Genomic DNA, 17,297 nt, shown 5'->3' on the forward strand with positions numbered 1-17,297 from the left:
TTCTGTGCTATTTATAATGATAAAGTTTGGAAACAATTTATCATTAGAGAATTAAATCAATTTTATATTATCCATAGTGTAACCTATTATACAGATATTGAAAAATAATATTTAAAAAAGAAGAAGAAGGAGCCATGTCCCTAGGACAAGTACAGGCACCAGCTTTCAATAGAAACAGGGACATTTCATCCACTATAAAAGAAAGGAAGGCAAAAGGTATAGGTAAAGATACCAGTAAGTTGATCATCTTGGTGGAGGGAAGACAATGAAATTTCCTTTTAATTGTAAATATTTTCTAAATGACAAATGAGACAGTAATGAGCTTGCTGTATGAGAGGGGGTTGGGGGGATAGTCGAGGTTTAGGGAAGAAAAAGAAGTTTAACAAGTAGCAAAGAAAGCAGAGTGGGACAACATGTTAAGTTTAACAGACACTTCTCCAATGAAGACATACAAATGGCTATCAGACACATGAAAAAATGTTCATCATCACTAGCCATCAGGGAGATTCAAATTAAAACCACATTGAGATACTACCTTACACCAGTTAGAATGGCCAAAATTAGCAACACAGGAAACAACATGTGTTGGAGGGGATGTGGAGAAAGGGGAACCCCCTTCCACTGTTGGTGGGAATGCAAGTTGGTACAGCCACTTTGTAAAACAGTGTGGGGATTCCTCAAGAAATTAAAAATAGAGCTTCCCTTTGACCCTGAAATTGCACTACTGGGTATTTACCCCAAAGATACAGATGTAGTGAAAAGAAAGGCCATCTGTACCCCAATGTTCATAGCAGCAATGGCCACGGTCGCCAAACTGTGGAAAGAACCAAGATGCCCTTCAACGGACAAATGGATAAGGAAGATGTGGTCCATATATGCTATGGAGTATTATGCCTCCATCAGAAAGGATGAATACCCAACTTTTGTAGCAACATGGACGGGACTGGAAGAGATTATGCTGAGTGAAATAAGTCAAGCAGAAAGAGTCAATTATCATATGGTTTCACTTATTTGTGGAGCATAAGAAATAGCATGGAGGACAAGGGGAGATGGAGAGGAGAAGGGAGTTGGGGGAAATAGGAAGGGGAGGTAAACCATGAGAGACTATGGACTCTGAAAAACAATCTGAGGGTTTTGAAGGGGTGGGGGGTGCGAGGTTGGGGGAACAAGGTGGTGGGTATTATGGAGGGCACATATTGCATGGAGCACTGGGTGTGGTGCAAAAACAATGAATACTGTTATGCTGAAAAGAAATAAAAATTAAAAAAAAAAAGAATTTGCTACAGCCAAGGTCAAATAGTTTGCTGCTTGTGTTCTCTAGTCTTTTGATGGATTCCTGTCTCACATGTAGTTCTTTCATCCATTTTGAGTTTTGTGTATGGCATAAGCAAGTGTGGTCCAGTTATATTCCTTTGCATATTGCTGTCCAGTTTTCAAAACGCCCATTGTTGAAGAGATTTTCCCCACTGGATATTCTTCCCTGTTTTGTTAAAGATTAGCTGACCATATAGTTATGGGTTCATTTTTGGGTTTTCTAGTCTGTTCTATTTATCTATGTGTCTATTTTTGTGCCAGTACAATAGTGTCTTGATTAGGTGTCTTGATTAATAGTGTCTTTATAATATAACCTGAAGTTTGGAATTGTGATACCTTCAGTTTTTTCTTCTTCAAAACTGCTTTCACTATTTGGGGTCTTTTGTGATTCCATACAAATTTTAGGATTGTCTGTCCTAGCTTTGTGCAAAATGCTGGCAGTATTTTGATAGAGATTCTATTAAATCTGTAGATTGCTTTGGGTAGTATGGAAAATTTAACAATATTTGTTCTTCTAATCCATGAACATGGAGTGTTTTTCCATTTCTTCCTGAACTCCTTGATTTCTTTTATAAGTGTTCTATAGTTTTCAGAGTACAGATCTTTTACCTCTTTGGTTAGGTTTATTCCTAGATATCTTATGGTTTTTGGTGCAATTGTAAATGGGATCAATTCCTTGATTTCAATTTATGCTGCTTCATTATTGGTGTAGGGAAATGTAACAGATTTTTGTATGTTGATTTTATGTCTTGTAACTTAGGTGAATTTGTGCATTTATTTTAGTAATTTTTTCATGGACTCTTGCTTTTCTACAGAGTATCATGTCATCTGCAAATACTGAATATTTGTCTTCTTCCATGTCAATTTGAATTCTTTTACTTCTTTTTGTTGTCTGAATAATGGGACTTGAATTTCCAGTACTGTGTTAATGAATTACAATGGTGGGAGTGGACATCCCTGTCTTGTTTCTGACCTTAGCGGAAAATCTCTCGGTTTTTCCCCATAGAAGATGATACTATGTGTGGATATTTCATATATGGCTTTTGTGATGTTGAAATATGTTCCATCTATCCCTACTTTGTTGGGGGTTTTTTATCAAGAATGGATGCTGTATTTTTTACTGCATTTTCTGCCTCTATTGAGAGGCATATTCCTTGAAACCCAAGAATAGATCCCACATGATCATGGTGAATAAGTCTTTTAGTGTACTGTCGGATTCAATTTGCTAGTTTCTTGTTGAGAATTTTTACATCACTGTTCATTGGGAATATCAGCCTGTAATTTTTTTTTAGTGTGATCTTTTTCTTCTTTTGGAATCAAGGTAATGCTGGCTTCATAGAATGAGTTTGGAAGTCTAACTTCTATTTGTATTTTTTTGGACATGTTTGAAAAAGATAGGCATTAATTCTTTTTTAAATGCCTGGTAGAATTCCCCTGGAAAGCTGTCTGGCCCTGCATGTTTTTTCATTGGGAGATCTTTGATTACTGATTCAATTATTTTGCTAGTTAGGGTCCTGTTCAAATTTTCAATTTCTTCCTGTTCCATTTTTGGTGGTTTATGTTTCTAGGAATTTATCCATTTCTTCCAGATTGCCCAGTTTGTTGGCCCATGATTTTCCATAATATTCTATTATTGTTTGTATTTGTGTAGTGTTGTTTGTGATCTCTCTTCTGTCCTTCGTGATTTTATTTACTTGAGTCCTTTTTCTTCTCTTTTTAATAAGTCCAGCCAAGGGTTTATCAATTTGTTTAAGTCTTTCAAAGAACCAGCCCTTACTTTCACTAATCTGTTCAACTGATTCTTTGTTTTGTTTTGGTTTTGGTTTTGTTGTTGTTGTTGTTGCTTGTTTCTATGTCATTTATTTCTGCTCTAATTTTTATTATTTCCCCTATGCTAGATTTAGGTTTCATTTGTTTTCCTTCTCTAGCTCCTTTAGGTGTAAGGTTAGGTTATGTATTTGAGACTTTTCTTGCTTCTTGATGTAGGCTTGTGCTGCTATTTAGTTCTTTCTTAGAACCACTTTTGCGGCATCCCAAAAGTTTCAGAGTGTCATGTTTTCATTTTCATTTGCTTCCATGTATTTTTTAAAATTTCTTCTTTACTTTCCTAGTTAACCCATTATGTTCCTTACTAGGATGTTCTTTAACCTCCATATATTTATGGTCTTTTTAAAAAAAAAGATTTTATTTATTTGACAGAGAGAGATCACAAGTAGGCAGAGAGGCAGGCAGAGAGAGAGGGAGTAGCAGGCTCCCTGCTGAGCAGAGAGCCCGATGCGGGGCTCAATCCCAGGATTCTGAAATCATGACTTGAGCCAAAGGCAGAGGCTTAACACACTGAGCTGCCCAGAGGCCCTTATTTGTGGTCTTTCCAAATGTTATCTTGTGTTCAACTTCCATAGCATTGTGGTCAGGAAATACGCACAGTCTTTTTGTAGTTGTTGAGGCCTGATTTGTGACCCAGTTTGTATCTATTCTGGAGAATTTTCCATATATACTTGAAAAGAATGTATTATGCTTTAGGAAGAAATATTCTGAATATATCTGTTAAGACCATCTGGTCCAGTGTGTCATTCAAAGCCATTGTTTCCTTGTTGATTTTCTAGTTAGATGATCTGTCCATTGGTGTAAGTGGGTTGTTAAAGTCCAATACTTTTATTGTATCTTTGTCAATGAACTTCTTTGTGTTTGTTATTAACTGGGATTTATATATTTGGGTGTTCCCAAGTTGGGGGCATAAATATTTAAAATTGTTAGATCCTCTTGTTGGATAGACCCCTTAATTGTAATATAGTGCCCTTCTGCATCTCTTTCTACACTCTTTGGTTTAAAATCAAGTCTGTCTGGGGGCACCTGGGTGGCTCAGTCTGTTGAGCATCTGACCCTTGGTTTCAGCTTTGGTTATTTCAATGGGTCTTATTCTTTTAATTCATTCTGATACCCTTGGTCTTTTTTTTTTTTTAAAGATTTTATTTATTTATTTGACAGAGAGAGATCACAAGTAGGCAGAGAAGCAGGCAGGGAGAGAGAGGAGGAAGCAGGCTCCCTGTCAAGCAGAGAGCCCGATGCAGGACTTGATCCCAGGACCCTGAGATCATGACCTGAGCGGAAGGCAAAGACTTAACACACTGAGGCACTCAGGCACCCAGTCTATTTTTTTTGTTGTTGTTGTTGTTTTGTTTTGTTTTTATTAATTTTTTATTTTTTATAAACATATATTTTTATCCCCAGGGGTACAGGTCTGTGAATCACCAGGTTTACACACTTCACAGCACTCACCCAAGCACATACCCTCCCCAATGTCCATAATCCCACCCCCTTCTCCCAAACCCCCTCCCCCCAGCAACCCTCAGTTTGTTTTGTGAGATTAAGAGTCACTATGGTTTGTCTCCCTCCCAATCCCATCTTGTTTCATTGATTCTTCTCCTACCCACTTAAGCCCCCATGTTGCATCACCACTTCCTCATATCAGGGAGATCAAATGATAGTTGTCTTTCTCTGCTTGACTTATTTCGCTAAGCATGATACGCTCTAGTTCCATCCATGTTGTCGCAAATGGCAAGATTTCATTTCTTTTGATGGCTGCATAGACAGCCTCTTCAATAAATGGTGCTGGGAAAATTGGACAGCCACATGCAGAAAAATGAAATTGGACCATTTCCTTACACCACACACAAAAATAGACTCAAAATGGATGAAGGACCTCAATGTGCAAAAGGAATCCATCAAAATCCTTGAGGAGAACACAGGCAGCAACCTCTTCGACCTCTGCTGCAGCAACATCTTCCTAGGAACAACGCAAAAGGCAAGGGAAGCAAGGGAAAAAATGAACTATTGGGATTTCATCAAGATCAAAAGCTTTTGCACAGCAAAGGAAACAGTTAACAAAATCAAAAGACAACTGACAGAATGGGAGAAGATATTTGCAAACGACATATCAGATAAAGGACTAGTGTCCAGAATCTATAAAGAACTTAGCAAACTCAACACCCAGAGAACAAATAATCCAATCAAGAAATGGGCAGAAGACATGAACAGACATTTCTGCAAAGAAGACATCCAGATGGCCAACAGACACATGAAAAAGTGCTCCATATCACTCGGCATCAGGGAAATACAAATCAAAACCACAATGAGATATCACCTCACACCAGTCAGAATGGCTAAAATCAACAAGTCAGGAAATGACAGATGCTGGCGAGGATTTGGAGAAAGGGGAACCCTCCTACACTGTTGGTGGGAATGCAAGCTGGTGCAGCCACTCTGGAAAGCAGCATGGAGGTTCCTCAAAATGTTGAAAATAGAACTGCCCTTTGACCCAGCAATTGCACTATTGGGTATTTACCCTAAAGATACAAACGTAGTGATCCAAAGGGGCACGTGCACCCGAATGTTTATAGCAGCAATGTCCACAATAGCCAAACTATGGAAAGAACCTAGATGTCCATCAACAGATGAATGGATCAAGAAGATGTGGTATATATACACAATGGAATATCCTTAGTCTTTTGATTGTAGTGTTTAGTCCATTTATATTCAGAGTTATTATTAATAGATTTAGTGTCATTTAATGCATTTAATGCATTTAGTGCCAAAGTATTACTTGTAAAATGAGTGTTTCTGGAGATTTTCTCTGTTCCTTTCTAGCCTTTGTTGCTTTTGATGTTTCTTTCCCCTCAAGCAGTCCCCTTTAATATTTCTTGTAACATTTGTTTAGTGTTCAGGAACTCTTTTAGTTTTTGTTTATTGGGGACTCTCTCCATCTCTCCTTGTATTCCGAATGACAGCCTTAGTAAATAAAATATCCCTGGCTGCATATTTTTTCATTTAGCACATTGAATAAATCATGTCATTCTGTTCTGGCCTCTGAAGTTTCTCCGGATAGATCTGCTGCAAACCTTATTTGTCTTCCCTTGTAGGTTAGGGCTTTCCCCCCTATTGTTGCTTTCAGGATTATTGCCTTATGTGTGTGTTTTGCAAATTTTACTATGATACATTTTGGTGTTAGCCTATTTTTTGTTGATTTTGATGGGAGTTTTCTGTGCCTTTTGGACTTCAATGTCTATTTCCTTCCCCAGATCAGAGAAGTTTTCAGCTATAATTTCTTCAAAGAAAACTGCCCCCCTTCCCTCTTTTCTTTTGGGACTCCTAATGAATGTTATTGCCCTTTATAAGGCACTGAGTTATTTATTTATTTATTTATTTATTTATTTATTTATTTATTTTTAAGATTTTATTCATTTATTTGACAGACAGAGATCACAAGTAGGCAGAGAGGCAGGCAGAGAGGAGGAAGCAGGCTCCCTGCTGAGCAGAGAGCCCAAGGCACTGAGTTTTCTAAGTCTACATTTGTTATCCAATATATTCTTCTTTCCCTCTTCTTTTCAGCTTCATTATTTATATGTCACTGACTCATTCCTCTGCTTCATCCATCCCTGTCATTGCATCCAATCAGTTTTGCATCTTGGTTATAGCATTTTTTGTTTCACCCTGACTAGTCTTTCTTTTTTCACTGTAGGATGGAACTCCCTGTGTCTTCTAAGCTTTTCTCAAGCCCAACTAGTATCCTTATCATTGTTGTTTTTAATTCTGGTTCAGAATATTACTTAGATCTGTTTTGATTAGATCCCTGGCTGTAACTTTTTCTTCTTCTTTCTTTTAGGATGAATCCCTCCATCTTGACATTTTGCCTAGATTTTTGTCTTTTCTATGTTAGGAAAACCTGTTATGTTTCCTGCTTTTGAGAATTATGACTGTAATAAAGAGGTCATATACTGTCCAGGGCTTGGTGCTTTAGGAATTTTTTTGTGTACTCTACTGTTGTGTTTTGCTTGCTCTTTCCCTCAGGTCAGTCCTCTGCCTGAGTTGTTCCTTGCCTGCAGTTTGGATCTTGTCCTTGTGTGGTGAGTTTTAACTAGGTGTGTTTTGGTCTGCTTGTTAGAAAAAACTAGATCCTATTTCCCCTAGAGCTGAAGATTTGTAGCCCTCCATGATCAGTAGACTTGGTCCATGTAGGGAGGTTGTGCTGCTTCTTTGGGCCATGGGGAGTGCTGCTGCACTGGTTCTCAGGCAGACCTGCCCTAGGAAAGATACACCTGCTGGGCAGAGTGGGGTGGGGCTGTGTTGGAGCTCCAGCCACCTGGGGGTGCTGTGTTGGTCACTGAAGTCTGTCCGTGCTGATGGGCAAAGAAGAAATGGCATCACCCTGCTCTCCTGTGCCCACAGTGGGGAGTTCATGTCTGCCATTCTTCAGTAAACCTTCACAGAAGAGTGAAAAATCTCACCTCTTATGTCCTAAGCTTCTGTCAGAACCCTGCCTTCACACTGTATCTGAGCTGTCTGCCTGCCTAGTGGCACAGTGCTCCTGAATTTTATCTCAGGTGCATGACTATGTTTCAAAACTCCAAATTTTAGAGAACTGGCATGGTGTGGATCCATGCTGATCTTCTGGGGGAGGGTCTTGCCACACTGTGGTTGGTGCCAATTTGTCCCAGAAAGCAGTTGTATGACCATGCAGGGTCTTGGAGTTTATGCGGAAGCACAGACAAAAGCTCATTTCCATGTTAGTTGCCTTCTGCAGGTGCCTCTGCTGGTATGCTAATTAACGAGGCCTATTAAAGGGGCTGCTCAATGGTGCCCACATTCTCTTTTGTCCCCTGAGAGGCTGTATCACCTCTCCCAAATGCAGTGCAAGGTGGGGAACTGTCTCTCCCAGTGTGACCCATGGGATCTTCCAACCATGTTGTCTGCTTCCAGACCTCTGCCCTCCTTCTCCACAGGAGCACTGCTAAGCCCACCAGGCATGACCCAGGCAATGATGTGGATTTCTAAAACTTCAGACTTTGAGCTCCACTGCTTGTAATAACTTGTAATAATCAGCCCCTCTCCTTTTCTCAGTGAATGGTTTTCGGGAAGTGTTTTTCTTTGCAATCCCCTGAACTTTGCTTCTTCTCTCTCTCTCTCTTTCTTTCTTTCTCTCTCTCTCCTCTCTCCATGATCAGGGCTGTCTCTCTTTTGCAACACCTGTGATTATTTTCTCCCCCAAATCAACTCCCACAGCTCCTACCTTCCACAATGTGGCCTTTTTTTCTCCCTCTAGATGTGCAGTTTACTCTCTCAGTCTGTACATTGATTTCTTGGTGTTCAGAATGATCTGATATTTATCTAGCTGTGTTTAAAGGATGAGGTAAGCTTAGGGTCCCCCTACTACTCCACCATCCTAACCCCCCTACATACACAAAATTGTCTTATTTCTTAAAAGGAGAGATAACTTTGTTTAACATGGGAGAAATCTTCTTTGTTTCTATAATCTGGGATAAGTACTAGATTTTTAAAAAGATTTTATTTTATATATTTGAGACACACAGAAAGAGAACATGAATGGGGAGAAAGGGGCAGATGAAGAGGGAGAAATGGACTCCCCACTGAGCAAAGAATCCAATGTGGGGCTCAATACCAGAACCCTGGGATCATGACCTGAGTCAAAGGCAGATGCTTAACTGACTGAGCCACCCAAGAACCTCAATAAGTGGTAGACTTTTAATCATAAGCTTAATAAAATTGTCAAGGGTGATAAGATTTCAAAATCAGTTGTGTGTCACTCTTTTTTTGTGTATGCATGTGAAAAAATACATTTTCTACATCTAAATTTTTTTCTCTCTCCTTGAAGAGAGAATATAATTAGCTTTTGTAGTGATAAGTTCATATTTGTCAGGAGTCAATTCCTCTCATTTCTTTTCCTTTCCATTTCCTTTCCTTTTCTTTCTCTTGAGAAACAGTAAAGATTAACTGATCAAAAAATCATTCACTTCTTCCGTGTACATTTTAAGGTTATCTAGTCTGATAAACAGTTATTAAAATAGAAAGCAAATTATTAAAATATGGCATTTATGGAGGGACACTGAAAAGCTTATTTCCATAATAACTTTTCTTACTGTAGCAATGAGTTAATAGGAAAGGATAAAAGGAGAGTTCTGTCATAATTCATATTTTTTAAAAATTAATTTACAATGCCAGATTAATGTTAGCACAATATTTTAGTTTGATAAGGACCAAGGCTAAATTTCTCTTTATTAAAATTTCCTAAATTCCTTACATTAGTTTATGAGCAAAATAATTTTCTACTTTTTTCATAACTTGTTTAAATACAAAATTATATGTGTAAAATAATATTCATCTACAGATGGCTATTATATAATGAATATTATATTCACTAATATAACAAATATAGATATAATGAATGTTTTGTTTTTAAAAATATCTTTACAAGGAATTAATTTTGTGAAATTCTTAAGATGTTTCAAATCACAAAGATTTTTTGAAAACATAGCATTTATTTTTTGAATTGTATTTTTTTAACTTTTTAAAAATTTAAATTCAATTAATTAACATCTAATTTATTATTGATTTCAGAGGTACAGGTCTGTGATTCATCAGTCTTATATAATACCCAGTGCTCATTACATCACATGCTCTCCTTAATGTCCATAGTTACCCCATCCTCCCCTCCCTGCCCAGCAACCCTCAGATTGTTTCCTCTGATTAAGAGTCTCTTATGGTTTGTCTCTCTCTCTCTGGTTTTGTCTTGTTTTGTTTTTTCCTCTCTTCCCCTATGATCCTCTGCCTTGTTTCTTAAATTCCACATACCAGTAAGATCATGTGATTATTGTCTTTCTCTGACTTATTTCACTTAGTATAATACCTTCCAGTTCTAGCCACATCATTGCAAATTGCAAGATTTTGGTTTTTTGATGGCTCAGTAATACTCTGACATATATTCCACATATGAGTAAAACAACATAATAATTGTCTTCCTTTGATTGACTTATTTCACTCAGCGTAATACCCTCCAATTCCATCCACATCAATGTAAATGGTAAGTATTCATTCTTTCTGATGATTAGGTAATACTCATATATGTAATATGTATATATACATCACATCTTCCTTATCCATTTCATTTGTCAATGGACATCTGGGCTCTCTCCACAGTTTGCTTATTGTGGACATTGTTGCTATAAACATTGGGGTGCAGGTGACCCTGCAGATCACTACATTTACATCTTTGGTGTAAATATCCAATAGTGCTGTTGCTGGGTTGTAGGGTAGCTCTATTTTCAACTTCTTGAGGAGTGTCCATACTGTCTTCCAGAGTGGTTGCACCAGCTTGCATTCCCACCAACAGTGTAGGAGGGTTCCTCTTTCTCTGCATCCTTGCCAACATCTGTTGTTTCCTGACTTATTAATTTTAGCTATTCTTACTTGTGGGAAGTAGTATCTTACTGTGGTCTTGATTTGTATTTCCCTGATGCTGAGTGATGTTGAGCACTTTTTCACGTGTATGCTATGGGTAGTATAGACATTTTAACAATATTTTTTCTTCCACTCCATGAGCATGGAACATTTTCCCATTTCTTTGTGTCTTCCTCAATTTCTTTCATGAGTGCTCTATAGTTTTCTGAGTGCAGATCCTCTGCCTCTTTGGTTAGGTTTATTTCTAGCTATCTTATGGTTTTTGGGGTTTGGATGCAATTGTAAATGGGGTTGACTCCTTAATTTCTCTTTCTTCTGTCTCAATGGTAATGCAACTAATTTCTGAACATTGATTTTTTTTAGAGATTTTTATTTTTTTAAGATTTTATTTATTTATTTGACAGACGGAGATCACGAGTAGGCAGAGAGGCAGGCAGAGAGAGAGGCAGAGAGAGAGGAAGAAGCAGGCTCCCTGCTGAGCAGAGAGCTCGATGCGGGGCTCAATCCCAGGACCCTGGGATCATGACCTGAGCCAAGGGCAGAGTCTTTAACCCACTGAGCCACCCAGGTGCCCCCTGAGCATTGATTTTAATATTTTGCCACTTTGCTGAATTCCTGTTTAAGTCTAGCAATTTTAGTTTCTTTTTGTTGTCTGATTGCTTAGACTAGGACTTCCAGTACTATGTGGAGCAGCAGTGGTGATAGTGGACATCTCTGCTGTGTTCCGACCCTAGGGGAAAAGCTGTCAGTTTTTCCCCATTGAGAATGATATTCACTCTAGACTTTTGATATAAAGGATAGCTTTACAAGGAATTAATTTTATGAAATTCCTAAAATGCTTCAAATTATATTTAATGTATTAACTAAATTGTAGTTTTCAAATTTTAACTAACTTTAAGACTGTATCCCTAAGTTAAATAATAAGTAATCTTTGAATGCCTGTATTGTTCCTAAAAAATAAACATAGAAAACATTGGTTATGAAACAGAATTTTAATATAATCTTATTTCTTAAAATCAGTAGATGGACAAAATTTGCAAATGTTTCTGGATCATTATATGTGTATGTTTGTTTTTGCTTCCTCAGAGTTGTTAAAATGATATGAAATAGTGCTCATGGAAAAAATAAATAGTTTTGGGGTTTTGGCTCCCTGGTTTTCTCGTTTATCTAAATAAAGAAAAAGTTGGTTACTTCAATTATAGTTATAGTTAATAATTAATATAATTTCTTAATCATACTAGGTATAATAATTGCAGAGAAATATAAAAAACATACAAAATAATGGTTATGAATAACTATTTAAGAAAATGCTTACAAAGCATAGTTACAAATGTTAACATACAATGCTATTACAATGCCATTGACTATATTCCCTACACTGTACATTTTATTCTTATTACTTATTCATTCCATGAAGTTTTTCTTCATTTTATTTTTCCCAAATTAAACTTCAAACTCAGAATAATAAAATCCTTTATGTCTTTTATGACTAAAGTACCATTGAATTTCCAAAAATTAATTTTCAGTAATAAAGTTAATAATCTTATTAATCTTCATCTTATAAAATTAAAAAAAAACAATAAAAATATCTAGGTTTGCCCCCAAATTTCCAAATTTTAATTAAGTTAAAACAGTCATGATAGATTTCATTTTAAGCACTTAATATAAAAATGACAAAATAAAAAAGAATTTAAATTCCTTGGTTAGTTATAATTAAAATATGTCAGTATAAATATCTTTCAATAATTGAATATATTTTCGAGCTAAAAGTACATTTATGTTTAAGCACAAACTGATACAAGAGAGATCTAAGATGACAATGTAAGAAGACCCTGAACTCACCTCCTCCATATACACATCAAATCTACACCTACATATGGAATATATTCTGAAAAACGGAAGGCTGATTGAACAGCCTCTGGACAACAAATGATAAAGTAACCACATAAAAAGCAGCAGGAGAGAAGGAAACATGATAACAAGAACACCACCACAATGCTGTAAACTGTAGTAAGGAGGGATAGCACAGAGAGACTGCCAGGCTTGCCTTCCCTAAGTTACAGGAAAAAAACTGCAGTTTATTTTATTTTTTAAAAATTTTATTCAATTATTTGACAGAGAGAGAGGGAGTGAGCACAAGTAGGGGAACGGCAAACAGAGGGAGAGGGAGAAGCAGGCTTCCCCACTGAGCAGGAAGCCCAGTGCAGGGCTCATCCCAGGACACTGGGATCATGACCTGAGCTAAAGGCAGATAACAGACTGAGCCACCCAGGTGCCCCATAACGCTGAAATTTAAAGAGCAAAGAGTGAACTAAACCTAGAGTGTCTGCCAAATGTCAAGGAAATTGTAGGAATGCTCTCTGGGGTTGGAGGTGCTGGTGAACATCAGTATTTATGTTACCCCCTTCACCTTGATAACATAGGTAGAAGCAGAGTCCAGGTGCCCTGGTCATCCTGCCACCTTTATGACCTCTGGGCCCCTAGTTCACATAGCCTCAGCCATCCCTCCAAGGTGACCCCTATCCATGCCAGTCCAAGCTCCAGCCATCCCACTGAGATGCAGTGTACACTGGGACAAAACCAGATGGCACCCACTACAGCTTCAGCCATAAAATCAAGGTAGTACTGGCACAGAGCATCCTGGGAAAACCCAACCCCACACCTGCTTCAGTTTCATGTGTCCACCAGAGACCTCACACACAGAGAGCACAATTAGCCCTCTCCCACTCATGCCTTCCTCAGCTCCAGCCATTCTACCAATGTGCTCCTTATGTTGAGTGCCCCAGAACCACCTGGCTTATGCCTGCTTCAACTTCAGCCATCTCACAAGGAGAAATGCCCTAGGACCCGTGGACCGTATCAACTTCAGTTCCAGCTATGTTGTCAGGGGGTCCCCTGAAACTAGTACCCAAAGACCCTCAATTCATATGCACTAGAGCTCCAACAATCCTGCCAGAGCAGCACCGGCATGGACCATCTCATGACAACCCAAGATATGCCCACTTTACCTCCAGCCAAACCACCAGGGCTTCCCCTGTGTGGGGCACCACAGGACCACTTGGATTGTGCCTGTTTCAGCAACATCTATCCAACCAGGGTGGACCTGATGTGGAATGGTCCAGGACCCCAGCACATGCTTGCTATATCTCCTGACAGCTGTCCAAGCGACCCGACAATGCAGTCTACATAGGGAATTATCCTACAAAAGGACATTCCTTCAAAACTAGAGGTAGCTGTTCCACCCAATTCATAGAAACATGCACAGCAAGTCAAACAAAATGAGACAGAATAATATGCTTCAAATGAAATCCAAGACAAAAATTTAGGGAAAAAAAAACTAAAGAAACAAACATAATCTAGCTAATAAAGAGTTCAAAATAATGGTTATGAAATGCACACTGGACTTGAGAGAAGAGGGGATAAATCATTGATAACTTCAACAAAGAGATAGTGTAAAAAGGAATAAATCAGAGTTGAAGTTATTGTGTTATAATAACTGTTATTGTGTTAGTTCACAGTTATTGTGTTACAATAACTTAAATGAAAAAAAACCCAAAAGATTAGAAACAATATTAGGGAAACAGCAACAGATCAGAGGATGCAGAATGAATCAGCGATTTGGAAGACAGGGAAGTAAAAAGCACCTAAACTGAACAGCAAAAAGAAAAAAATATATATGGATAGGTTGAACGACTTCTGGGGCAACATCAAATGTATTACGTTCACATTATAGGGGTCCCAGAAGAAGAAAAAGAGAGGGAAAGGGGTGAACACCTTATTTGAAGAAATAATAGCTGATAACTTCCCTAAGCTGGAAAAAGAGAGAGATATCCAGGTTCAGGAATTATAGAGAGCCCTAAGCAAGATGAACCTATATCATGAACATAATAAATAAAAAACAAAGATTACAGACAAAGTGAGAATCTTAAAAGCAACAAGAGGAAAGTAAATATTTATACATAAGGGAACTCCATAAAGGCTAAATTGCACTTCAGAAGGCTAAACTGTACTTCAGAAGGAAGTGGCATGATATATTCAAAGTGCTGAAAGGAACAAAACCTACAGGAAAGAATACTCTACCTGACAAAGTGATTGTTCAGAGTTGAAGGACATAAAGAATTTCCCAGACCAACAGTTATTAGAGTTTATCACCACTAACCTAGCCTTATAAGAAATGTTACTGGGAGTTTTTAAGCTGAAAAGAAAGGCTATAAATACCAATGAGAAAATTATGAAAGGAAAAAGTTTTATGGACAAAAGAAAATATATATGAAAGGTAGTAGATTAAATATTTATAATGTCAGCATGGAGGTTAAAACACAAAAGTAATAAATTCAGTTAGATCTACAAAAATTAATCAAGGGTACACAGAATAAAAACATAAAAAATTATGACATCATATAGATAAAACATGGATGGAAGAGCAAAAATTTATTGTTTCTAAAATGCATTCAAATTTAAATGACCATCAAATTAATATAGACTCTTATATACTTAGAATGTTATGTATAAACCTGAAGGTAATTACAAACTAAAACCTATAATACATACACAAAAAAGTAAAGAGAAAAGGTATCCAAGCTTAACATTAAAGAAATCATTAATTACTAGGAAAGAGATCAAGGGAAGAAGAAAGACACAGAAAATAACTACAAAACAACCAGGAAACAATTAGCAAAATGGCAACAAGTACATGCATATCAATAATTACTTTAAATACAAATGGTCTAAAAACTCCAATCAAAAGACATAGAATGACTGAATGAATAAAAACAAAAGACCCATCTATATGCTGCTCACAAGAGGCTTACTTGAGACTTAAAGACACATAGAGACTGAAAGTAAAGGGATGAAAAGATATACACCATGTAAATAGATGCAAAAAAAAAAGGTGAGGTAGTTATACTTAGATAAAACAGATTTTAAAACAAAGACTGTAACGAGAGACAAAGAAGGGCATTATATGATTATAAAGGGATCAATCCAATAAAAGAAGTATGAAGAAATAGAAAGTAAATATTAATAAACATAAAGGAGTAAATTAAAAGTAATACAATAATATTAGGAAACTTCATATTAATGGATAGATCATACAGATAGCAAATCAATAAGGAAACAGTGGCTTTGAATGAAGATGGTGGACTTAAGTCCATCAATAGATTTTATATATATATATAAATATATATATTTATATATATAAAATATTTATATATAATATATATTTATATATATATTTTATATATATATTCAGATATATATGTATGTATGTGTGTATGCATATATGTATATATATATCAACAGACTTTATATATAAAATTTTATATATAAATTTTATATAAAATTTTATATATAAAGTCTGTTGATATATATATACATATATGCATACGCACACATATATCTGAATGGAGTCTTAAAAAATAGAAAAGATCAACAAAACCAAGAGCAAGAGCTAATTCTTCAGATAAAAAGTGAATAAAATTGGGGGCACCTGGGTGGCTCAGTGGGTTAAGGCCTCTGCTTTCAGCTCAGGTCGTGATCCCGGGGTCCTGGGATCAAGCCCTGCATCGGGCTCTCTGCTCAGCAGAGAGCCTGCTTCCCCCTCTCTCTCTGCCTGCCTCTCTGCCTACTTGTGATCTCTCTCTGTCAAGTGGATAAATAAAATCTTTTAAAAAAGTGAATAAAATTGATAAAACTTCAGCCACAGTCATCAGAAAAAAAGAGAGAGGGCTCATGAATAAAATCAGGAATGAACAAAAGTTACAACTGATACCACAGATGTATAAAGGATTATAAGAACATACTACAAAAATTATATGTCAACAATTTTGACCATCTAGAAGAAATTAATACATTTCAAGAAACAATCTTCCAAATAAAATCAGGAAGAAATAGGAAACCTGAACAGACTGATTACTAGTAATATAACTGAACTGGTAATCCAAAACTCCCAAAAAATAAATGTTCAGGATCAAATGGCTTCACATGTAAATTCTACCAAATGCTTAAAAGAGAGTTAACATCTACTGTTGTCAAATTAGTCCCCCAAAAAAAGAAGATGAAGAAAAAGAAAGCATACTTTCAAAGTCTATTCTATGAGGCCTCATTACCCTAACACCAAAGCCAGATAGACACTACAAAGGAAATTGCAGACCAATATTCCTGATGAACATAGATGCAGAAAACTTCAACAAATAGTAGCAAAGTGAATTCAAACACACATTAGGAGGATAATTCACCACAATCAAGTGGAATTTATTCCAATAATGCAAGGTGAATATATATGCAAATTAATCATTGTGATAAGCCATATTATCAAAACAGAGGAAAAAATACATATGATCATTTCAAAAGACATAGAAAAATAATTTGACAAAATTAAACTTCTATTTATAATAGTCTCTCAACAAAATGTTTATAGAAAAAACATACTTCAACATAATAAAAGCTATATATGACAAACCCATATGATGTTATATATAACATCATAATAATTAAAAGTTAAAATTTTTCTTTAAGATCCAGAACAGGACAATGTTGTCTATTCTCAGCACTTTTGTTCAACATAGTACTGAAATTCCTAGTCATAGCAATTTGACAAGAAAAAGAATTGTGAGACATCCAAATTGGCAAGGCAGAAGTAAAACTTTTACTATTTGAAGATGACATGATACTACATGTAGAAAACTCTAAAGACTCTACCAAAAATATATTAGAACTAATGAATGAAGTCA

Source organism: Mustela nivalis (assembly GCF_964662115.1).
Source record: "Mustela nivalis genome assembly, chromosome: X".
Taxonomy (NCBI): domain Eukaryota; kingdom Metazoa; phylum Chordata; class Mammalia; order Carnivora; family Mustelidae; genus Mustela; species Mustela nivalis.